Source organism: Anas acuta, chromosome 4 (genome assembly GCF_963932015.1).
Source record: "Anas acuta chromosome 4, bAnaAcu1.1, whole genome shotgun sequence".
Taxonomy (NCBI): domain Eukaryota; kingdom Metazoa; phylum Chordata; class Aves; order Anseriformes; family Anatidae; genus Anas; species Anas acuta.
The window spans coordinates 30030047-30055912 of record NC_088982.1 but is presented as its reverse complement, the minus strand read 5'-3'; the positions used below and the strand labels follow the sequence as shown (position 1 = coordinate 30055912).

Below are 25866 nucleotides of genomic sequence, written 5' to 3'. Positions count from 1 at the left end.
TCCATGAGTCAGTAAATTTCAAGCAGGCCAAGAGACAAAATGCTTGGCATAACACAACTGTATGTGTACACAATCCATGCAAACTTCTCTGACATATTAGACTAGGAATTGCCAGCTCTTGCTAGTCTGGTGATATTTGGAGTGCTCCTTATGACCCCAGAAGACAGGGATTTCTGAATAAGGCAGAAATCTTTTCCTTAAAATGGGTTTCATTCCCTCAGAGCTGTGGCCAAAAAATTTGAAAACATGATCTCAGTACATCCAACAGATGAGAAATCAGTTGGCAAATAAGGAAGTGTCTCTACTATATCTATTTTTTTGAGAGTAATGTGGTTTCTGCATGTCTAAAGGTGGCCCAGACATTTATTTTTTAAATGCTTGATGTGGCCATAATGCATAGCTGTAGTTGAATGCTCTTTTGACCACTTTCAATTATACTTTGTGGCTAAGGAGACGAGCTGCCTCGACTTTGTAAATAAAATAGCGCCTTGGTGTCAAAGAGAAAGACGATGGGAAAATTTCTACTGACTTTCTCTCTGATTTGTGCTGCTGACAGGGCAGGAGCTGACCTTTCCTCCTGCCAGCCCAGTGGATGCCCCCTGCCAGTGAACTGACAACTGCTTAAGTCAACAGCCAACTGGTTCAGCTTCTTAAGGCATATCAAATTATTTGCATAAACACTGTAACCAGAGCAAGAATGAAGCAGGGATGGGCTTGAGCTTTCGAAAGGGTTTTTCCGACACAGTTTTCTTATCTTCATTCCTCTGACTGTCCCTGCACTGCCTGTTTAAAGCAGTTGCTCCCCAGACACTGATGGTCCCAGGTTTCCTCTGGATTGGTGCCTACAGCAGGAGCCTGTGGGCTCTTTGAGGAGAGCTTGAATTGCCAGTTTCTGCTTAGTGTGGGCACTCGGTCTATTTTGTTCTTTCTCCGGTGAGTTGTATTCATGACACAGAAACGAACATCATATCCTTGAAATCCCTGCTGTGTGTCTGAATTTGACCTGTTGCTAGAGGCAGGTTAACAGAGAGATATGTTGCACAACAGCTAAGACTCACTTCCTTAATAAAATAACCTAAAACACTGCAGTGTGATACAGGCCTTCTGTAAATGGGCAGTGGCTTTATTGAATGACGTTACATTTCTGTACTGCCAAGCACTTTGGCGTGCCAGTTTTAGGCAGCTTCCCCTCAGCAAAAGGGAGGAAGGTGTGCAAGGGTGGCTTCCATGCTCCTGTGTTCTGCCAGCAGCAGCCAGAGCGCAGGGCAGCATAGGTCAGGAAAGAGCTGTGACTGGGGGAGGTTATCCAGCCCTTGTGCCCCCAGCAGCCACTTTCTGCTTGTACTGTGGCTCACTGCATAATAATCCGTGCAGAGACACAAAGGCCATTGCCACTCGGTGGTTCCCTCTCTGGTAACTGGAGTTTGAAGCCAGGAGAAGTGATCTTGCAGGAAGAAGAAAATATAAACCAGCCCCGTATGCACATGTAGCAAACCAGTCCCCATGCTCCCTCTATGTCTCTGTAGGTCCACATTCCTTATTTGCCTGCTATAGCTACTGCAGATATGTTTTCCTTCTTTTTTCTAAATAACAAAGCACATTTGTAAAAAGTTGAGTTCTTGCTAGGGGCTTTTGCTCATTCCCAGAGCTTGCAGAGGATCTTAGTCCTATCGTCTTTGCTAGGAAAAAAGTTCTTACACCTGCTCTGAAGGGACAGCATGTCATATTAATGATATTGAATAAGAAATGTAGACTCCTCATTTCAGAGGCAGATCCTGGAATGTGCTTGGTATTCAGATGATAACTTGTGTCTGTAGCAACTTGCTGAGTGATGTCTTGAATCACTCTTTGATAAAGTGATGTGTTTGAAGTTTCCCAAGATGGTACCTTGCTATCATTCCCTTTCCAGTACTGTCACTCAGAGTTCTTCAGCCTTGCCTCTGTCGCCAGGTGGTCAGACTCGAGTCCCATCCAACCAAACCAAAAACCCACCTAGGCTTACTCACTTATTGATTCAGAGCAGGCATTGGAAAAAATAAGGAAAACAGTTTTTTCCTGAACAAGGTCACTTAATACCACAAGGGTATCTTTTCCCCCAGTGAACGTAATTAGAACAAGACCCTTCCAGCCACCCAAACAGTGCTTTGAGTAGGCCATGTCATGTGATTTTTGGGGTGTCGGCTCCTCTTGTTTCGAGGCTATCTCCTACATAAATGAGGTTTAATTGCTCCCTCCATTGAGCCTGACAGAAGAGTGCTAACACACCCACTGGCTGTAAGCAGGCCTGCGACTGTCTGGAGATCAAAGTCAGTAGTGCCTCACGGCAGCCATCAGTACATTCCAGGGTAACGAGAGCCCTGCGAAAGGTATGGAGAGCCCTGTAGCCTTACAGTGCTCCCCACCCACTGCTGACTTCCATTAATTAATTAACTCTGCAGCTTTGTTCCCTTATCATAACCCTCCCAGCAACAGCACAATAAATTGTACTTGCAACAGATGCTTAGATGAGATGATCCCAGGTCTTTGCAACTTGAAACAAGGGTGGGAAACTCATAGCTTTGCGGTGATCTCCAATTCATTCATTATACAATCGGATTTTAATTGCTTTAAGAATATGATTCTAGCGAATCTGGCCTCTAGTATCAAACACGCTAGACACTTCAGTTGCTAAATCTCCGCTGCTATGTACAGTCAGACTATCCCTTGTGGTCTTCTTCACTTCAGTGGGGTCTAAGGTATTGAATTATTTGTAGAAATTAATGCTGTGGTTCACTCACCCCACGTTCACCCACTGAGCAGATAGGTGCCACGCTTAAGTTAGCTGTTTCGAGATAGTGAAGGAGAGGGCATCTCCACAGGGAATTCATTTAACATGAGGTATCTACAATAATCCAGGTGAATCATCCCCTGGAGATGTTTCTTTCTCCTTCGGCTGGCTATAAAGGAGGGTAGGCATTAAATGCCTAACTTAATGACTAATGAAGTTAACAGTAAAGTCCACCCTATGTGTACAGAGATCCGAGTATGAGAATAAACAGAAGGTTGCTCTGGTGTAGGGTTTGACATGAGAAGAGCAAGCAGATTGATGCCTCATCCTAGCACCGGTGAACAAGCCTCCATGTAGAGAGATCAGTATCAGTTGCTGGATGGGCATAAAATTCTGTCGGTATGCTTGGGACAATAAATGGTCTGCATGATCAGGTCAGGCAGCATGCAGCTCTCAGTGGGCACCTTCCAAGCAGAATGAATCCCTCACAGATCAGTTAAAAACCTATCTAGGAGAGCTAGTAACACGGGAATTACTCCATGCATGTGTATGTGTGTGTGCTGACAGGGAACAGTGAACGTTCCCGGGGATCTAATGTTGTTAATCTCAAGACGTTGGAGGTGGGTGGGAGAAGATCTTTTTTTCTGATCCTTTCAGACTGTCAGGCAGGATAAGGGTCAGAACATCAGCATTTGAGGCTCATGAGCGATTACCTGATTTACTCTGCAATTGACTTTCCTGGAATTTCATCTTGGGCATATCTCTCAACAGCAGTTTTTAATAGCTCCCATGGGAGCCCTATGTTACAAACACAGACTAGGTATTCAGATCCCTTGAGGTGGTTTTGAAGATAATTTGTTCTTAAAAAGCCAGTCTGCAATGTGCAAGCTCATACCAAAGTCCTGCTATCCAAACTAAGTGTGTCTAAATGTAAACATACTGCATGAGAGTGATACTGCTTTTCAGATCCAGATTCAGAACCAAAGAGCCTGCTGAATCCTGCGCTGAGATCTTTCCCTGCAGCACTGCTGCCAAGTACCTCTGCTTCAGTTTGATTTGGGCAAGACAAATACAGCTTCTTGCAGAGCCTTAGGGTTGGCTGGTGAGGTGTGCACAATGGGCACGCGGAGTGCTAAGAGACACATGCACAAGTCTTGTGTTTGGTGGCAGTAAAGCAACTGGCTCCTGAAGGGCTGGAAATAAGGCTTTGTGTGCCTGCCTGCTTGCTTAGAAACCTCCAAGGCATGCTCAGGTGTCACTGGAGGCAGCTCTGGGGACTCAGTAGGTGGCAGCCTTCACCTTGACTTTGCAAGGAGTTGTCACCCTGTGGAGGGTGTTGGGGTGTTGTGAGCATGGGGGATAAAGGCACCCTGATCCTGGCACAAAGTGCAGAGCCTGGACAAAGCCAGCTGTGAGACTTCATCCTGGGTGTGAAGAGCCCCAAGACAGAGCCCAGAGTAACTCATCTCCTGGTCAGTGAGTGCCCTTGGGGGTTGGCAGCCATTTACACCCCAGGAGGTACTGCTAGCATCTCTGACTCCAGCACTGTCCAAGTGACCTTAACATACAACCAATGCAACTGAAAACACAAACTGAACAGGTTTAGCACTTTGGAAGAGGTTTGGATCTGCAGAATCACATCCACTGCTCATTCATATAGCAAGCAGGAGCAGTACAGTTTTCCCCTATTTTTGGAGGGGGAAACTCGCTACAAGGAAGAAAATGGGGCACAGGAGGGCTGGTGGATCTGGGGGGGCATCATCTTCCATCTGGGTGGGGAAGCTGAGCGATAGCAGTAGAAGCCTCTTCAGGGTGGACAGCTGCAGGCAGGATGGCCTCGCTTACCTCAGCCACGGCCTTCACATCCTTTCAAACCTGAGAGTGCCTGAGAGGCTCCTAAGCAACGTAGCCCCTTTCCAAAGCTCTTAGAGGTTTCAGGCCCTGTCAAGCTGAATGTTTTTGAACTGTTCACCTGAAAATGAGGAGGAACCATTACTAATGTGAGAAACCATCCTGGTTACTGGCAACGCCTACCTTACCACTTGGCATTATGCCTGCCTACCCTTCTCTCTACCCCTGAACAAGCTTGAACGAAATAACAAGCATATTTTCTCTACTTACTGAGAGGCAGATTTATACTCATGCTCTTGTCATTCTCTCTCAATACCTTACATAAACCACCATTGTTTTTGGAGAGACGCCAGAACAGTTTGAAGGAATGTGTACAGGACCTTCCAAACCAGGGTTTCCCCACGTTTCTGACTCTATAATCCCCCTATTGAGAGAGCTAAACCAATAGGCTCATACTTCCTGCACAGAAAATCTTTTCCAATTCCATCCACTGCCTTTAAAAACAAACAAGGAAACCCACAAACTCATGCCCAGCTATTATCATGAAAGGGAAAACAAGAGATACAAAGCAAAAGAATTCGCCGCATGCAGATCTGTGAATGCTACGTCCGTGAGTGAGGAGACATTTGCTTTTGTTCTGCGTAGTCAAATGTGTACTAATCTTTAAAACACCTTCACTCAAAAATTGCAGCTAATTGCTTAGTCAGAGGGGATTTTCTATTTTTGCAAAGATCTCTGCTCAAGCTCCAAGTGTGATACTATCGAAAACAGTATATAGTGTTAGACCATAAATTCAGAAATAACATTTAGGCAAAAGACTTTGAATAAAAAGCTTTGAAAAGCTACCTGAAGGGGGTTGGAGGGACTTACCTGGGACCACTGCATTGTTGCCATAGACAGCAAAATTCAGAGTTGTAGCTCAGAATAGGCTCTGCAGGGTGAGCATTAAGTATGGGAACCATTGGGTGTTCACTAAATGCACAGGTGACTATCTTTGTGACAGAGAGGGGAAACACGCAGCTCAAAAAAGAACAGAATTAACTTTTTCTCTACCACTTTGTCTGCAAAGAGGCTTAAGTGGCCTCCTTGGGTCCAAAGAAGATGACTGGTGACAGGGGTGATATCAGATATAACAGTTCTTAAGCCTCCCCAGCTCATGATAGATCTATTTGTTGGAAAACTCTCCTGCTCCTTCAATACAAGTTCCCAACTGAAACAACCATAAAGATGGCCTGCTTTGAGCTGTCATCCCCCGAATCTGGGAACTGCTGCTCTAAGTCCTGCTGTTATTCTCTCATACAAAGAGGGAGACTCATTAGTGCAGTTATTCCAAAGGGAGTGAGCTGTGGTGTGAGGATTCCTAGGGGACATTTGATAAAAGTAGGGACTTGCCTTCTTTTGGACTTTCTCCTATGGATCTGCACAGGAGTTGACTTACCAGACACTAGCCAAGATGATCTGGCTGGAGGTGCAGACACAGCACGTGGGGGCTTGGGAAGGAGCTGCAGCATTCTCCCAGGAAGGCAGCATGTGCCTGAGGAGCCAGCAGCAACGTGAGGACAAGGTGGGATGGCTGTCTGGGGGACTCTCCTTGTCAGAGCAGTCTGCAAAAGCAAGAACAAACATGTTAGTCTCTGAATGCCTACAAGGATGCAGCACGAGATGTCTGTGAGGTTACAGTGCCCACACCGGAGCAGCAAAAGCTCCATATTCCCATGGGCTAGCTGGGAGCTCCCAGCTTCCTGAACCAAGATGAGTTTTCAGTGGGAAAATGTAGAAGATGAGTTTTCATGGGATCTCCACGGAGGGATGTACACGGCTGGCAGAAGTCTCAGAAATCTCCATGTGAAGGAATCCTAAATCACATAGGAACTTTTAAAAAGGTGACTCCAATGTCCCACCAAGGCCTTTGACAGAAGAGCAAAGGACCATTCACTCTGTTGTAGGTAACAGCATTCATCCCAAGCACAGCACCCATACAAATTAACCAGCTTTACAACACCCTGTCAGGTATTTGACAGGGCAAGAAAAACATCTCCGTTACATTGCCCTGTTATCCAAGGGCATGTGGGAATGAAATTTCCATTGTTAATTATTGGTAAGGTCGTTGGTGTCTGGTACCGTGCAAGGGTTTCATAAGGAATGCAAACGCAAGTGCTCGGATGGCCAAGCAGCTGCTGCATTGGCCATGGCCTTCCTCAGATAAGATAATGCAGCTTTTCACCCTCTTCCTGTGCAGTCATAAGGGTTTTTTGTTATCCATACTGATAACCACACAAATGTCGGGGCATGTCCCCTGCTGGTCTGGGCAGCTAACCTGGGCACGTAGTAATGGTTGCTTGTTTGGTGTGCCAAGGCCAGGAAATGTTAGTACTTTGAGAAATTTCGGCTGAGAAGAGGCCCCTGACTCTCACCAGTGCAGTGACAGCGCAGCAAAGATGAATTATCACCAAGATAACGTAACCTGCTGTGTACGGCCTCTGCTCTGAATCCCCTGGGCCTGCAGGCTGAATTTCTGCCTGTACATGCGCCCATCCTCCCTTGTACATCCCCTCCTTCCTTGGCAGAGAGTTGCTTTTACATCTGAGGAGCTCCACAGAGAACTCAGGGGCATGCAGGTCAATTCCGTCTTTCTGGACTGGAGTGTGGCAGCCCAGCAGAGGCATGTTTGCTGTTTACACGTTTTGCATATGCAGATTCTCACCTCCTCCACAAAGCTGGAGTGGGCCTAATTAGAGAGCAGAGCATCAGTAACCAATCTGCAGAAGGAAGGAGAGAAAAATATGCCCGTGGCTTATCACAAGAGATGGACAAAACCCAAGAGTGGTTTACTTTCTGCTAAAGCCGCCTCTTTCTCGTGTAAGTTTGGGGGTGGTTTTGTTTGGGGATTGTTTGGCAACCAGCCATAGGAAGCATTTTTTCACCTGTGCCTCTGAGAAAACAAAATCATTTTCCTTTCCAGGTTATTTTTAGGCTGCATCCAAGACTGTAAAACTGGCATAGAAAAGAAAGTAAGAGCTCACTACGGTAATCTCTTCTGTAATCGAGAACAGCTCTGAACGTGAGGGACACCTGGGAAGTACCAAGTGGCAGGACAGGAAGTCATCACACTGCTTCTGCTCAGATTCCCTGAAAGACCTACAGATTGTCTGCTGCTTCTCTTCACATCACCTGCACCTTGCTTTGCTCCCATGAAGGTGTGAGTTCAGGTCGTTTTGTCATGAAAAGCTGGGCTTTTTAGTTTGTGCTTGACTCAGGTGGGCCAGAGGCACCTAAACCGTGCAGGCACCGAAATGGAAAGGCACTGGGCACCATTTCTGCATCCTTGCCACGAAGGACCTTGCCTGTGTTTTAAGTGTCTGGTTTCACATCTAACATTTTATAAAAACATCCTGTGATTTTGAGCTGTACTGCTAGTTGTTTGCAGGTTGCCACCAGTAAGCCATTATTTCCTAGCACTGCCACGTGGAATAGACCAGAGCCTTCTAAAAAGGTTATCAGGAAACAGCAGAAGTTGTCCCAGTCCTTTGAACTGTAACTACACAGCATATGAAACCATATGAACACAGACCCTTTTCTGTGAGACCTAAAAGGCAAACTCTCCTTTGCCAGGCTGCTTTTGGAGAGGTAGCTTGCTTCAGACCAAGGACATGTGCCTCAGAGCACGTCTACCCCAAGATGCCATTGAGTGCATGTTCTTTTTGCTGACAGCGGGAGCTGGGCATACCCGTGTAACTCAGTGTGTGCTGACTGTGCATAAGTATATAGATCTGGGAGTATTTCCCATAGCCATACCCAGTACAGAGGGCTGGTGAGGAGAGATCAAAAATGGGAGTTGAAACGTGCCCAGCCCTATGAAAGACTTTTGTCCATTTTCAGTGTCCTCCTTTTTTTTTTTTTTTTTCTCTTGAAATATTCATGCACAAGAGTGTTTCTAAACTGTCAGTGCTTGTGAGCTCCGAGTGCTGTGCTGCACATCTCAATAAAAGAGTCTTGTGGAAAGCCCACAGCCTCCTCTGTGTACACAGCAATCTCTCTTTTGGGGATGTCCATCTCCCCCGAGTTCAGCCTACCATCCTTGAGCAGTTACCTGATGCAGTGCAATGAACTCCCTTCTGGGTGAGCCAACTGCCTTTCTCCTAACAGCATCAGTCCTGCTGGGACCCGATGTCTCCTCTTCTGACAGCTCATTTAGGGCACCAAGTGGATGCTATGAAGCTACGGGGACAGCAGTATGGTGTGCGAGTGCCAGAGCTAATGGCTGAAAGGGTGGCCTGATCCCTGGCACTGCACCCTAGGGATGCACAAGGGCTAGGTGGAGAAAGTGGTGAAGGGCGGGATCCCCTCTGTGCTCCCCCTGAAGCGAAGCTGTTGGTGTCACCGATGGCAGCAGAACCTGGTTAATGCCAGAGCACCCTGTTGATGTGTTTATAATAAGCAGCTAAATCTCTACCTGAAAAATGTTATAATCCCTGTGGGGCCCAAAGGAGGTAACTGGAGAAAGGCAGGCCTGGGGTGACACGCTTAAGGCATAGCTTTTTGAAGATGTTTCTCCTGACCCAAAGGGAACAGGCAAGAAGCCATGGAGACTCCTGTAAGCACCATCTACTACAGCACTGATGCGGCAGACAGACATCAAGCCCGAGGTGCCTAACCTGCTCCGGTGCTTCAGGAAATCCCCCAGGTGTCTCTCAGCCCTTACACGTATATGAACATCCCAAAGTAGCACGGGGGACTTGGGTGCTGCAGACAAAGCTACGTGAAGAGAGCTGAACGTGCTCCTGCAGCCTGGCTATGGAAAACAGGATTGCTCAGGCTTGCAAAACAGCGTGAGAATGTGTGCATGAAGTCTGCAGACTTCTTCCTCATTCCCAGTTCACTTGGGAATAATTGTTTACTTTAGCCAAGCTCTTCCTGATCTATATCCATAGATCAGCACTAGGCTCAGCACAGCAGCCTGTCATGCAGTATCTCCACACATGAAAGCAGACAACAGAGATACAAAGGGACAGTTTTCCCCTCAGCATCACCATGACAGCTTTGAGGATTTCGTGGTTTTTAGGCAAGAGGCAGCAAATAGGAGGCTGGTACAGGTTTCAGTCGCTGTCTTTCAAGCCCGAGCATCTGGCCAGCTGTTTGGCCCCGTGAGTGCGGTGCCATTTTAGAGAGCAAGTGTGGTTGTTCTGTGGTTTCTATTGTTTACGTGCTCAAGAACCCCAGCTTTTATTCTCTGGTTACCTGTCTGCCTCCCACCAGTCTTTCAGGTCTCGTGTTTGGCCGAGAGCGCTGAAGGTATCTCCTGTCGCATCTCGCTGGTCCCAGCCACGTGTTTGGTCTGGGCTCCTGCCTATGCTTATTTGATGTGTGACCCATGCACAGGCTGCCCCGTACCCAAAACGCTTTCAGGCAAACAAAGGAGTGACCAGGCTTTCGGGTGCGATGCAAGGGAAGGCTGAACTCAGACACTCTGTCCTGATGAGAGGCGCTGATGTTAATCGCCTGCCTTTGATCCGTTTGCCTTTCAACTAGAACTACCATCTTCACCTTGCCTTCCTCCAGGCTTTGCTCCAAATGAAGACCTGCACAGCTGCCAGGGCACATGATAGGAAGTGCCACATCCAAGCAGATCAGAAATCTCGAGCCTTGGCGAGGATTTTCTACAGGTAATTGAGGGTGTTTGCATTTTGCACAAGCAAAAGGAGCTGGGCTTGTTCAGCCTAGAGAAGAGGAGGCTCAGGGGTGACCTTATTGCTCTGTATAAGTACATTAAAGGAGGCTGTAGCGAGGTGGGGGTTGGCCTGTTCTCCCATGTGCCTGGTGACAGGACGAGGGGGAATGGGCTAAAGTTACGCCAGGGGAGTTTTAGGTTAGATGTTAGGAAGAATTTCTTTACTGAAAGGGTTGTGAGGCATTGGAACGGGCTGCCCAGGGAGGTGGTGGAGTCACCATCCCTGGAAGTCTTCAAAAGACGTTTAGATGTAGAGCTTAGGGATATGGTTTAGTGGGGACTGTTAGTGTTAGGTCAGAGGTTGGACTCGATGATCTTGAGGTCTCTTCCAACCTAGAAAATTCTGTGATTCTGTGATTCTGTGAAAATCAGTACCGGTTTGTGCAGCTAAGTACACGGCTGCACCACTGCCTAGTCTGGACATGCAAATAGTCCTCGCTGAGAGCAAGCAGAGCCTTGGGAGAGAACATACAAATCTGGGACCTGTTTCAGTTCTGCCGGAACAGTTTTCAGATAAATGGGTTTTACTTTGCTACCCCCAAAAAACAAAGTTCAGTCGTTAGAAATCAATGCTAGTTTCTTGACATCAGTGATCTATTCAAGATGTGTAAGATACACTCAGGGCACTTGCAGATCTTTCTTTTGAGGCACAAAGTGCAATTTCTGCACACCGGTACTAAAAATGTTAAGATTTAAAAGCTACTTTCATCTTACTCAAAATAAAGATTAAATGAGATTTTCACAGCAGGTTATCCTCATGGTCTGGGGGTGAAGTTTTATTTTGCTCCTTAGCTTGTAGGATTTAAACAGGTGCTTTTAAATTGCCCCCCCCTAGATTCGCCTCAGGTTGGATATCAAACTCATCAGTGTTTAGGAGACATTATTCCTAACCAGAATCCAAATTTGACCCTGGACAGAGGCAGCATCAGCATGCAGAGATATTTTTTTTCTGATTTTTGAAATACACAGCAGAAGAGCAGACCCACGGCTAGGTCCGTATCAAGGCACCTCATCAAGCGCCAAAGTATGCTGGTCCCCTCCGCTCCCTGCAACTCCCCTAACTAGCCCAAAAGCGTGCTTTCCCAGGCAGACTGTTTCTAGGAACAGTATCAGCAGAGTAGCCTTGCAGCTCATTAATGCTAATAGCAGTTGCATAACACACAGCTGAATGTGGTTAAACAGTAAGCTAAGAATACATCCCAACTGCATAAGGTACGACTGCCAGCCAAAGTTTGAAAATGAGCAGCATTCCTTATTGTTACAGCCAAATTTCTCTGTGATTGCAAATGCTCTGAAGGGGACCATGTTTCAAGGGGTCGCAAAACCGTGCCTCTAGCATAATCCCCCACTGAACCGCCACACAGATGGCCACAGTGTGGAAGGAGTATGAGCTTGCCCTCTCACTGTTCTCCCCATGCAAGAGCTCAGGACACTTCTGGAAGGCCAAGTGCCCACTGGAGGGAGGGAATTCAGTCCGAGAGAATCACAGAATCATTCAAGGGCCCATTTCTCATCTGTTTTGTAATAGCTCCTTTAAAAGCTCTTGATTGTCTTTAGGTAACCAAGCTTCGGATCATATTAAAACCATAATGCCAGCTGACTGCTAGGGCCATTGGGTAGCATGCGATGAAGCTCTGTATATACAAGCTAGACTGAGCCCTTAGTTTCCATGTTGCCATGAACAGAAAACAGCTCTCTGCTGTCTGCTCCTTGCCAGGGGAAGTGGGCAGAGTGTTTCCCTCAGGAGATGCTTCTCTGCCCTGGCACTTGACCTGCCAGCGTGCAAAGGGACCCTTGTAATTTAGTGACAGGCACCCAAAGTGCTTTCAGCTTTGTTTTCCTTTGAGTGCCACTCAACTTGGCTGCTTTGTCAGATTTCATTACTTTTACAATCCTTCATTACTTTTTTTCTGAGCTACATCTGCGTGTCTTCTGGTGACTTCTTGTGGTGGGCTTTGCTGTTCCAAATGCCACACCATCAGTAAGGATGGAGCTTGTATGTGGCCAGTTCTCACTTGGACAAGTTGAATTTTCCTCCCTGGAGAGCGAGCAGACTTGCTTCAGGTGAAAGCCAAGGTTCTGGCCAGCTTGTAAACAGCATAAATGATGAGCAAGTGAGATGCAGCCTTCAGACACTGATGCAAATGGTCCGTGTTTTGTAGCAGCAACACAGGCAACAGTTGTTTAAATCTATTCCTAAGCTTCTGGCTGCTTCTGCCAGTTCTGGGGGCTCCTGCCACCACTGTGGTGCCCAGGAAGGATGCAAGTCTCACTCTGCCTGCTGGAGTACAATCCCTCTGCCTCTGGCTGGCGACTGCCCTGCACCAGCCCTTGGTGGGGGATTCCCCTACATGTATACCCAGAGAGATCTGGGTTCAGCAGGAAGACAGGTCCTTGGCTCACCAATATTTCCTGCATGCCATGTCCACTTGTTCACAGTGAGGCAGTCTTTTGCTCTAGGTGCCAGGGCTCTGTTGCCAGCCCCAGAAAGCAGCATTTAACTATAAATGCATAGCTGCGGTGCCACTTCCATCAGGGAATGTGTCCTGAATGTAGCTGAGTGAAATGAATGGTAGGGCTGAATTATGAAGACATGGGGCTGTGGGAGTCTGACTTGTGCTGCTATGACTTTGAAACAATGGAAAATATTAAATAAACCCTAATTCCCTTCTGGCACATATACACACTATAAATAAACATTGTAAGTATGTAAATAGCACACAGCTCCTAGCAGCTGGATCACCTTTTGAAATAGCAGGCAGAGGTGTCTGCTACTCTACAATAGAGGGATTATGTTTGGCCAAATTATGCAATTCATTTAAATGCACGCTGTACAGTAGCATAATTTTTGGAAACTATATTGTTTGGCCCTTCTGAGAGATTCCCAGAAGTAATTCCTGCGAGGAGCACACACCCAAGCCAGTCAGAATTTCTGGAATGACATTCCAGTTGCTCAACACGTGGTTATGCAGATAGAAGAGAAAACAGAGCGACGCCTTAGCCAGTATAATAGATAAGGGTGTGAGAATTCAACTCGCTGGCTAGCACATGAAAGTGTGAATGACCTCGCCCCACGTCCAGGATTGCTCAAGCCATAGGAGATGTCAGTATCGATACACACATCTTCGTTTATAGTCACAGGATAATACTCTTCTAAATGTTTGCTTCTGCCCTCAGACCTTAACCCTAGAACGGAGAGAAAGTGCAACGCTTGTTGAACAAAGTGCTTGCAAAGTTGTTCACCTCTGCCTGCAGAAAAAATGATCACTGCAGTTCTGCCTTTTATTATTCATTCCAGCTGAAGACCTGCTGCCTCTTCAGATAAACTCACGTGCAATTAGAGGAGGTCAAAGTAACGGGTTCTCAGTTTTCTGAGAACTGAGACAAGTGGCTCCACGCTGTTATTCTCCTGTATAACAACCGGGTCATCATCCCGACATTACATAGAAAGTGACTCCACTCGGCCGTAAAATCCCAGAGCACATTCAGCCTTCTTCTATAAAGCACCACAAAGCTTGAAACAAACATAATTTCGTGTGTGTCCTCAGTATCTGCCAGGAATGGGCCAAGAATTCTTCTGCTGTGTCCATAACCAGAAGAAAAGACTCTAGACAATTAATTCATTGCCTAGCAGATGCTGGCAGTTATAGCCAGAAGTTACGGGTTAGGAGGGGGAAGGAGACAAGGGGAATTGCTCGATGTTCATTCCTCCTCATGAAAGCTGAGGTGAAGATATCATTTTGAAAACGCAAGATGCAATGAAATACCTGGTGGGTAGAAGTTAGGGATAGGTGCTGGGTGAAGGGGCACCCAAACCCTCGCTCCAGAGGAACCCTGTTAAGTTTTGGGACTAAGACCAAAACAAGCAGTCCAGTGCTAATACAACGGGCCCAGCACACATCCTAGAAAACCTCGATTTGAAAAAACACGATGTTTAAACAGAAGGGCTGTCCACATTTCAAGTAAATGTTTCTTCCTGAGCTACAGGGAGACCTTCGGTAGCAGTCAGTGTGTCTTGTGTTACAATTAGGTTCCTAACTGGGCTACAATGCTGATTAATGCAACCAAGGCCTGTGAATAGAGGTATGAGTAGGAAGGATTAAACGAGAGAGAAAACACAGCAAAGAATGCCTCTCCCACAGGAAAGAAACATGCTTGCAACAGGTGCTTGAACATATCCCAGAAGCATTAAGGACTCCCTCAACCTGTAAGCTGGCCTGCAGCTCCTGGTATCTACCCTTTATTAGCAATGAATCAAACCCTTCATTCCTGATCCTGGAACATGATTTTCTAGTAACTTCTCTGTGCTCCAAGGAAGAGACAGGAAAGGCGATGAATTAAGAAAGTCATCTTTTATTGATCTTTCCCTTTTTGTTTATTTTTAGCCTTTCTAATAGCTCTGCTGTAACTTAGAGACACACAAAAATATATATATGGGAAGCTCCTGTGGCTTGTAACATAAGGTTATATTAGAACGTTGCTGGGTCTCTCCAAATTATGGGAGATGGTCCAGACCCTCAGAGATAGTAAGACCCTTAATTCTTGCTGGAAGAAAAGGATCTTTGAGTACCTGGACCTGGCTGTCTAATGTCCTCATTCCAAATGTATCTGCAACTTGTCACACACTAAGTGACTAATGCCAAGACTCTCAGTGTCTCAATAAAGTCAGCAGGATACCAGACTGCCCTGGTACAGTCTAGCGAACGGTTCTCTGGAACCGCTTGCCTCAAACCCTAGTGACATGGCACATGAACAGTTCCCTCCCCCAGCTTGCTTTGCAATGTTACTGAGGTTGCAAAGCCAGGCATTCAAAGTTCATAAGAGTACAGGCAGTGTAACCTTCATCCTGGCTGCTTACACGTGCTTTGCTAAGGCCTTGAATTATGAGCCACACCAGACCACGTCCAGGTTCTTCTGCCACAGATTTTCTTCAGATGAAGGCCATGGCCCAGACTGGTCCTCTAGAGAAAGCCTTGCCTGTTGAGCAGCCGCATCTCAGTGAAGTACCCAACGGTGTTCAATGGAAGGGCATTTGTATGTAAGACAGTGTGTAGTGGTGGGTGCAAACAGCTCTGGGTTCCTTAAAAATACCACCTATCAATAGGTGATGAGAGAGCAAAGGAATTATCTAAGACATTATGACTATAATGGCTAAATGCCAAAAACGTGGAGGAAGGTGTTAATTGCAAGTTTGGCTGTAGTATAGCCAGGGATTCCCAACATAACCAATTAGGGAGACCCTTCTGTGTAGTGGATCCAACAAGCAAACTCTCCATTATACTCCAGGGACAGCACCGTCATTAGGCACTGCACCCAGCAGTAGTGCTAAGGTGGGATTTGGCTTTCATCCCAAATCATCCATCTTCTCTCTCTGAAGAAATGCCTAGCACTTAAACAGACTTTAGCCTCTAAAAAATATTAAAGCTCTAACCAGAGAAAATCATATGTGCACAGAGATTAATTTCCACTTATTAATGATGTAGTACACAGGATATTGTGATGCAAATATTCATACCAGCCCACCTGCTGCAAAACTCTGACCTTCCCTTTTACAACCACACCTGCACATGCAGCATGTCTATAGCTAGAGCTTATTCAGAGTGACTCCTGTCTGGCATATCTCACACAGACCGAACCCCTTTTATCAGCAGTTCTACCCAAGATCATGTCATACCTGCTGGCAAAGAGAGTTACCAGAATTTCTCTCAGGCCTCCTGCAACACATGAGATGGAAATGCAGTTGACGCTACCCACAGCTGACAGCATATCTATAGAGTCACCCACTTCCTACCATTTCCCTCTTTCACTGTCCCACCATCACCAGCGCTGGTACTGGGACAATCCCTTACTTTTAGAAGTGTCAGGGAGGATACTAGAGCATAGGTTTGGGTAAGAGTGATTGAGAGGTTTGTTTCAATTCCACTGGAACGGGCTGCCCAGGGAGGTGGTGGAGTCACCATCCCTAGAAGTCTTCAAAAGACGTTTAGATGTAGAACTTAGGGATATGGTTTAGTGGGGACTGTTAGTGTTAGGTTAGAGGTTGGACTCGATGATCTTGAGGTCTCTTCCAACCTAGAGATTCTGTGATTCTGTGAAGACACTACTCCTATTTCACACAGCTGCAGATGGGTGCTTGGTCATTTGGGCTGAGCAGTCAGGCACAGCTGGAGATAGTCAGTTCACACTTGTGTGTACTCCTGGCCCAAGAAGCAGTGTGAGAGACCTTGTAGGCATGAAGTTGGTTGGGTCTTTCTGTTGGGAAGAAGCTAAGGGCTGCTGGAAACCCACACTTTTCTGCTTTGTGTTACCCATGGGAATTAAACTTACGGTATCTCAATTTAGCTACATTAGAAGTTAAGCAATAATCTTCACTGGTCTGGGCAGTGACGCCAACCTGCAGGCTGCCTTCTCAGCCTGATGTCAGACCTGCCTTATCACTGTGGACTTGGCCTGTGATCTGAACTCCATGCTGACCCTGGCTGCACTGTAACAGGTAGGTGTGAGATGCTGAACGTCTAAGGAAACCCCCTAGACCAAGATTAAAAATCCCATCTGAAGCTTTTAATGCTGGTTAGCCAACTCTCTACACAAAAGGCAGAAGTGACAAGGGGTATTTGTTTTACCAGAAAAAACTGCTCCACTGAGAATAAAAATACTAACATTTCCCTTGATTTAAAATTTAATAAAAAGATATGAAATTGGTAAGAAGGTTTGGGTTTACCTCAAAACTTTACTCTGCTTATTAGCTCAATAAATGTACGAGGTAAGCTTCACCTTGGTATCACTTTGGTTATATATGCTTTCTGGGAACGGCAGTGGTTTCTAGGGCCATTAAGTATTTGTCTGCATGAACGATGTGTTTTTGCTTTTGCTCACTGGCACACTGCTAACGTACTTTCCCCAGGAGATGTTTGTTGTACCAAAATAGCAACTGAATGAATGAAAGTTCAAGTAGAGCTATAAATAGAAAGGGCACCAGGTTTTCACTCTGCGTATATAAACCATTTCACACCCACTTCCTCTTGTCTGCCATTAACTCTGAGTTCTGAAGTGAAACAACCTTTCTGCACTTTGGAAGAACAAACAGCAGAACAATAAAGAGACCAAATTGCTACGAGAAAGTCACTGAAGTTCTGCGCAGGAAAGAAAAGACGGAGAGACTATTCTATATATAGTGCTAAACCCTTTGGCTGAAGTTGCCAAATAGTAATACCTGGTTTAAATTTTAGCAATACTTACGTGGGAATTTGGGGCTGGAAGAACGAAAATGACTTGGGTGGAATTTCACCCGCTGTTCTTCTTTAATGGTCCCTCTCACGCAGGATGTGGAGCAGAGCCAAACGCTTGGTGTGTGGGTAATGCCGACTTGCACCTCCTGGTGGAAACCAGCCTCCAGAAAAGAACAGGCAGGGCTGAGGGCAGAAAAACAGGGAGAGAAACTTCAGGAGACGTAAAAAGAGAAAGAAAAGCTAAGAAAATAAACTTTTTTTTTTTTTTTTTTTTTTTTTTGTGGACAAACACACTGTCTTTTCACACCAAAGACAGAGCACACAGGCATTCTTCTGATGTTGCTTTTGCATGTAAATATATACCTTTTCTTGTCACCACTGGCTGTGTTTAGGACAACTAGGTACAGAAGGTAAGGGGCTACAAATACAAATGGGGTGGGAAAGTAAGTGCTCTAGGAGATAATCTCTGCTGCAAGATGCAGTCCTCACCAAAAAAAAGCTGATGAACCCTCACACTATGCCATAATTTCTTGTGCTTCCCCTGGGCAGGCACTGCGTAGAAGTTCTCTCATGGAAATGTTAATGTTCAACTACTGGTGCTGAGAGAAAAAAAAACAAATAAACCTAGAAGAATGTAGCTGGGTCAGCCTAGGTTAGATGAGGTGGGAACTCCTTTCAGTTTTAGTTGTTGGAAATAGATACCAGACAAAATCTCACTGAGAAGAAACTCTTGTCCAAAAATGTAGGCTCATAAAAATAAAATGAGTTGGCAGGTTGGATTTATTATTGTCTCAGCATGTGATATGACATCTGCACATATAAAGGGATGTCCTTCTTGCTGTTTATGGAGGTTACTTGGAGCTTGGCATATGTAACACTTGGCCTGTCGTGAGGAGTTTTGTGCTGTTTCTAGGTGCAAATGTGATAATGCGTCACAGAAGAAAGTATCACAACATGTCTCAATGTGTCTCATCTTCTGATGAGAACTCCAGACCACTTCTGCACAGCTGTCTGAACAGAGCTCCCATCTGATCATTATCGTTTCACTCCTAGCAATGGAAGTGGCTGTAAGTATTTTTTTTTTTTTTTGACTTAAAAAACTGTTGAGGAAACTAAATGGAAATGCTGACAGAACAACTTCCTGGCTTTCTTCTGAGCAACTGGACATGCTAGATATTTGCTCAATCTCATTTACATCGGTGTGTATCGCACTGGGGGCTGGGTGGAGAGGTGAATTCGGCTCACACCAGTGAACGGGTTGCTCCTGAAATCTGCTGTTGAATCACTGCTTGTTAACCCTGGGACCAGATTTCCTGAGTCAGATGGTCACTGCCAGTCTATTTTCTCCCTCGTCCCTCCCAAAACTGCACCGCAGGGAAACAGCCTGGATGAGAAAGGAACTCTGTAGCTGTGTTTATAAAAGTGCTGCAGTGCAAAGCTGCTTATCCCAGGACTTGCACTACTGTATACAATGTGAGCAAGGAAATAATCTGTCTGGGAAGATGCTGCTGTACATGAAAGCATCTGCCTGCAGCTAGATTCCATCAAAGAGTAGATCTGTGGATTGATTTTCCCAGTATGACATCTTCCATCTGCAGAACATTCAAAGGTTCTTTTATTAGCCCGGCTGTTGTTCATGATTCCAGCAACATGATGAAACAGCTCATAAAAGGGCACCCGGCTCCACTGCCCCATAAGCAATACAGAAAGTCCCCAGGTGAGGTGGTGGCAGAAGCAGGGCCGTGGTAACAGGGAGGAGCACGGGAAACACATTTCTCAGCTTGCCTTTTCATGGAAGCCCACCTCACCTCCTGGGGACAAAGCCCAAGAGTCAGCTTGTGCCAGCACGGCTCACACGAGCAAACTGCATGACAAACGTGAGCGCTGTCGGTGAAAATGGAACATTCCTTTCCTATTTCTGTCTCCTGCTTGGGTTCTCTGCATGCACAGGCACGTTTCTATGCATTTTCATGGCATTTGCAATGATGTCATGGACAACCTTTTGCTGACTTATGACCCACAACAGGCAAAGTACCATTGGCTTCTGGAACAATGAAGAAAGTCAGTAAGAAAGCAGGAATAACATTAATTAAATAAGTACAGCAAACAGAGGGACAGAAGTGACAGGTAATTCCCACAGTGACCTGCCACGGGTATTTCTGAAGGAGCCAGTGAATAGGGGAGGCTGTCAGAGCACCAAGGAGATTTGGACACAGCAGAATATGTTCCCTAGGGCTGAGTATCTGAAGCCTGAAGAGCCACATCAAACATTTTTGGACACAGTATACAGCATGTCAATTTGCTGGGGACTGGGCTCTGCCACAGGACATGCTAATACCATACAAGAGGTCTGAAAAAATCCTTGGAGCAACCACACAAATTTGCATATCCTCCTCCAGAAAGGGATTTTATTAGATGGCTAAGACAATTTATTTAGCATCAGGGTGCTTTGATGTCCTGAACCTATTAGAAAGCTCTATTAGACCATTATGTTGTTGAAATACATTCTCCTCTGTGTCAGAGCGAAGCTGTTCCTGAGCCATTCCCTGTGCTTCTTACTTATGGGAGAGGAATATGTTGATCCCCAAGAGCATTTCCTACCGATCCACTTCTCTTTATCATCTGATTTACAGGTCTGATCTTGACTTTTCACCACACCCAGACTTCCCATTGACTTCAAGGAGCAGGACTCTGTGGGGGCAGTGTGAAAGTCACCCAATAAAGGTTTTCAAGAGGAAGCAGCTGAATTCATCTCCTTCAGAATTTACATAGATCTGGAAGATGCTGACAGGTTTGCTACGGCAAGCACAACACGCGGTGTCAACTGAAGTGGTACGACAAAACGAAGAAGGACCGTGCAGAGCAGCCCCAGTGTCTGCGGTGACAACCCTTCCTTCCTGCTCCTCGGCGTGCTGACTGCAGAGCCCCCTCTCTCAGCCCCCAGATGGGAAGGGGCTCTTGCAGACATTATCTGTGGCTCACAAGGAACTGCCACGGATGCAGATTCACTGCCATTTCCTACCACCCGCTCCAAAATGACAGTGGAAGCACCGGTCCTAAGGACAGGCTGGGTTATTGTTGTTTCCTCCATGAAGAATTTGCCACAAATACTTTGCTAATCCTCAGCTCAAATTAGAGACTTCTCATGTCTGATGCTGCGTGCATAAAGAACATATTACCTTTAGAGCTGGACAAAGACTAGGGCAGCTGTAAAGGGCCCCAAAGCAGCACAGAGAACCACGTGCAATACTAGAGCAAGGGAAAGCCTGACCAGCCTCATCTCCTAGCCACCTCTGAAGCAGCCTTGGAGACACCAGGACACAGCAAGGCTTTGCCAGCTGCATCACTAGCATGTGGTGCAGCTACAGCAGATTGATCTTGTGCCTGGATAACCCTAATAATGCTATTATAAACCCTGCTTCTGTAAGGTTTGGAGGGGAAGAAACCTCCTCCTTCGGCTGAGGAGAAAGAGAAGCGATGCCCTTGAATAGCACTGTTTGTATAAATGATTGTGTTTTTTACCCAGAGTTCATCTGCTGAGTTCTCTGGTTTGGGAGGAGCCTGAGTGAGTTTTGATGTGTAAAGCAGGGTAATGGATTTTCGTTATTAAAGGGCTTACAAATTGGCTGGCAAGCCCCAGGTGAGAGGTCACTGTGCAAATAAAAGGTTTGAGCTGAGCGAGGAAGCTTGGGTTTGACTGAGAGGACAGGGAAAAAAGGTTTTGCTCTGCAGGATGGCAGGTCGGCCTGTCTGAACAGAAACTATCTCACAGGCCCTTTTTTACTCCGAGTTTCTCTGTCAGGCCATTTGTAGAGTGCTGTGCAGGGCTGATAACAGCAGAATTAATTCAATCACGAGGTTTTAATAAATCTGTCTGCAGCAGAGAGGAATGGAATTTGTCACAGGTTTGGCTAAGACAGTCTGACCACAGACTGACAGAGAGCACCCCTCAGGCCAGATGCCAGTGCTGTGCATGTGGTACTGGTGCCAGTGGGGCATCTAAAGCCAGGCTCTTCATATTTTGGGGCTCGAAGGGGTTAGGAGTGGGATGGCTGCTCACCAGCTTTGAGACTATTGCTGCTCCCCTTGACCTCAGGTTCGCCATGCCATCTGTTTCAGGAGTGGCAAACACAGGCTTCCACCAGAAAAGAGAGGTCTCAAGAAACAAAACTGGAAGGAGCAATTAACAGTGTGGATTTCCCAGAAGTTTATGATGGGCTTGGTCCAGCACTGTCCGTAAAACCGCCCACAGTATCTCCAGCTATGGTGACAGGCTCTTCATCTCAGTATAATCTTTCCCTTTGACAGCTCCAACTCCTGCAATGATATGGGATTCCCACCTCTCATTTTAAAGAAAGAAAGTATAAAGAACTGCCTTTCTAGTCCACAGGCTTACAAAGAGATATTAAAACGTTTGCCCCCTGCATTCTGAAAGATGGCTAGCAAATAAGTGTAACTCAAAATACATAGATTAAAATGTCATATGCCATCAAGTTGATATGAACCTTCAGGTTTTTGAGAACTCTGCTTGTGACTTCTGAGTATGAGGGTTTAGTTACGCAGCAGGCAAGAGTGCCATGCTTGCCTCAGCAATTCCATGTCAAATACACTTCACTGACAAGCAAAGAGATGCAAATGTAAGTTGGGATTTCAGACTCCTGACTGTTTCTGTCCCCTTTGCACACTGTAATGAAGACTAATCAGAAACTGCCTTCATGCAACACCGCTGGCTTTAATTACTGACTTTCAGAAGGCATTTACACAATGGAGGTTTAATAGTAACTTGGGGGGAGGAAGGAGGAAAGAGATCTCAGCAGGAAGGGAGACCCTCCTCTTCCGCTCAGCTCTCCAGGATTTGGAAGGCCAAGAGGGATTCGGCAGATGCAAAGTAATGGCACTTTGTGTACTGAAGGCAGCCCAGCAGCAGCTGTGAAGAGCATCTCAGAGACAATGCAGGCCTGGGGATAAAGGTGGCTGTGACAAGTTCCTTAAACTTATCTAATCCTCTAGCAAGAGAAATATCAGCCTTAATGCTTTTTAACTGCTGGACAAAATGTAGGCACCTATCTCCCCTTGTGGGGGAGCTGCATTAGGTGGCACGAGGGATAGTTTTCCCTTTGTTCCTAAGGCTGCAGGGAAGGAGACAACTTGCACATGTGAGGTACAGGCCACGGTGTGGATCCAACAAGCAGGGATAAGCTTTCCCAGGTCCCACAGTGCTCTTTGGCTCAAGCTGTGCTCTGGCAGCAGCAGTCTAGACAGGACAATTTGGGATGGCAGCTTTACTTAGGGCCTCCGGAGGAGCCTGAGGTAGACTCAAGCTTTTGATTCATATTCAGGCTGTGTTCTCTTGTGTTCAGCACTGCCTTAACCCAAACCAAAGAGGCCTTTTTTTTTTTCCTCTCCTTCATGAACCTCACTCAGGTGTCTTTCCTGCAGCAAAATCCTCTCCTTCCCTAACCATCACTGTTTTCCCAGCTGCCCAGAGCTCTGTCTATTCTTTCTTTGCAGTCTGGTCAACTTGTAGGAGTAAAACTCAAAGACCTCCCCAAAATCCTGCAGCCCAGATGCAGCAGGAGTCTTCTTCCTCCTACACAGTGCTCTGCAGGGGTTGAAAAAGTCCTGAGGATGCTAGAATATGTTAAGGAAAGACAGTTGTGCTGCCATGTGCTTTTATAATGCAGTAACACCTTGGATCCACTCACAGACTTAGTCATCCTGTTCCCCATTTTTCTTCTTGAACTACAAGAGTCTAAGATGGCACAGCTGAAGAAGGGCATAAAATGGCTTTAGCAGCAGGAGAGAATAAATAGATTGGATCTCTCAAACTCAAAAAGCAGAGGACTAAAGGAGAACACACTAGAGCTCCACAGTGACATAGAGAATGCAGTCAGAGAATGATTTTTTTTTTCCCCGTAAAACAAGAAGTAGGAAAAAATAATCATAATTATTAGACTGCAGTTCTGAACCAGAACTTTTCCCACAATGATTTGCTTCAAGGCTGCCACCCGAATTTCCTCGCTGCACCCATCATTCTTTTGAATCTTTTTTGTGCATTATTTACCTGTGGAACTCATTGCCACAGCTTGCAGTCAAAGTCAGAAGCATAAATTGGTTGAAAAGTGGCCTAAAAAAAATCCAAAGAGGGCTCGTCAAAGAATAGTGAACATTATGGTGTGAATGTTATGTTACTGTTCTTAATTTCTTTTTTTTTTTTTTCTCATTCTTCTCCTGCCTTCCCCTTTCTCTCGAATCTGCGTACATCCCATTTCCTATGACATGTTGAGTTTTCAGTGTTACTGCTGGGCTTGAAGAGATGGTTTCTTTTATTTGCCTTTCAGCCATAAGTTGCAATTATGTTTCACAATAATTAAGAGGCAGAAATGAGAAATAAAACTCATTTTAGTAAGCGATAAGGCAGTGAGAGAAGGGCATAGGGAGATCGGTTGCCCCAGGGAAAAACTCTAAATCCTACAGATAGAAAGAGAAAGAAGCAGCATGCCAGAGAACAAGATCTTTTAATACCCCTGAGTGTTTTGTCCAAGGCAATGGACAGCAGGAGGAAGGATGGGGGTAGGGGAAAGCTTTGAGCCACAAACCCCATGCAAGTGACTTGTGAAGGACCAGTTGCAGTGCATTCATAATGCACTTGCCTGTTAGGTCTGAATAGCTTGATGCAGCAGACGAGCCTCATCAGGGAGCTGAATAACTTGCAATTTCACTCCGATGCTGAAAGGCAAGTTTGCACTGAGAGCATTTGCAAGAGGTTTCTGCTGTGGCTGTAAGGGTAACGGAGGGCAAGAGCTGCACCCCTGCAGCATTAGGTGCAGCTTGGTCACTTGGCTGCTGTGGCCAGAAGCTCCTACCATCTGAAGAGAAAATGTTACGATTTTTTTTGCCTTGGGAGGCAGGTGATTAAATGTGTGCCACTGGATGAAAGGCAGGGGATGCAGTACCAGGCTGGCTGTGCTGGGGCGCTGCTTCCCAGCAGAAACTCTGATGGTCCGAGGAAAAGGCAGCTGTGCCTCCTTTCCTGTGCCAAGGAAAGCTGCCCGAGGGGCGCAAGGTTTCTGTGGTGCCTCTGAACTGAGGGTGAGCCTGGTGAGCCAGAGTGCTGGGAGGGGAGTAGAGAATGCTTTTACTTTGCATTTCATGAACAATCAAACACACTAAAATGATTCATTTCTTCACAAAAGGTGAGTGCTCAGGTCTGCAGTTACAAGACAGCTGTTTTTTTGTTTTGTTTTGTTTTGTTTTGTTTTTGGTTTTTGCCCCAATGGGAGGCCAACAAAGACTTTTCCCCAAGCAAGCATACACTGAGCAATGCCAGACTACAAACTGATCTCTTGTTCTCTTCATTTCTAAGTCATAACCGATGTAACAGTGGATATCAAAGAAGTTTCACAGGTAATCTGACTACTGTGCATCCAGCACCAGTGGCTTGGTATCTGATTTCACAGGCCATAAATAATTGTGCATTTTCGGTGGAAAACCTACACATAGAGGTGACAAGTTACTTTGGTTTTGGTTTCTAAAGGATTTGTGGTTGAGCCTATTTCCTGACATTGATGGCCAGGCCTTACCTTCCTGCTCCTCAGGAGCCAGCTGGGCAGTACTCGGGCACAAAGAGACGTTTAGCAAATAATTGCACAAGGTCATTCGGTGCAACTTGTGAAATCCTGGTTTGGGGAAGTTTTCAGTGTGAGGCAGTTCGTATTCAATTGGTTTTCAATAGTGAAATCCCTTCAACTTGTGGACTGTAGAGCACTTCCAGAAGCAACAAAGGGAAACTGACCCTTAAGGAATGTTTGGAAAGGCTGCAAGAGCAAATTTCAGCCAACCTTGTCCCACTTTCCAGCTTGTAAGACCACTCATACAGAGCTGTGCCTGAGTCAGGAGAAGCAGTGACCAAGCAAACCTTCTTCTTATCCTGTACAGAGCAACATGATTGAGTAATGGAGGGCTTGCACAGTGTAGAGGAGGTAGCAAGGCTGATGCTGCTCTGTAGCAGCTGGCTTCCTTTTCTGCATTCCTGTTGGCCCTACAGCTTGACCAGTGCGTCCTACCTCTTTTACCCTCCTTTAGCTACAACGGATGCAAAAAGATGTCGCTAGCAGAAGTCTAGTGGATCTTGATGCAACTAAAGAAGCATGGGGCACTCAAGCTTCAGGTCCTGTTTCCTCTCATGCCTAAACAAAGATTACAGATCTTTGTTTAATCATTCCCTGGATGAAAACACACTGTAGCAATTATCCCTCTCAGCTCACTGAGTGCCTCTCCCTCCATGTCCA

The 25866-nt window shown here is 46.0% G+C and overlaps 2 long non-coding RNA genes across 4 annotated transcripts in view; one reads left to right on the top strand and one right to left on the bottom strand.

Annotated features, from left to right (window-relative positions):
• Window positions 1-25866, bottom strand: part of LOC137855844 (uncharacterized) — a 72891-nt gene that overhangs the window by 27747 nt on the left and 19278 nt on the right. For all 3 annotated transcript variants that reach the window (XR_011095985.1, XR_011095986.1, XR_011095987.1), the window contains exons 2-3: window positions 17586-17758; window positions 6057-6222 (exon numbers count right to left, since the gene is read on the bottom strand). This is a non-coding gene — a long non-coding RNA (uncharacterized lncRNA). The remainder of the gene's footprint in view (window positions 1-6056; window positions 6223-17585; window positions 17759-25866) is intronic.
• On the top strand, window positions 16493-21449 carry LOC137855843 (uncharacterized). Its single transcript, XR_011095984.1, has 3 exons — window positions 16493-16839; window positions 18489-18642; window positions 20209-21449. It is a non-coding gene; the product is annotated as an uncharacterized lncRNA (long non-coding RNA).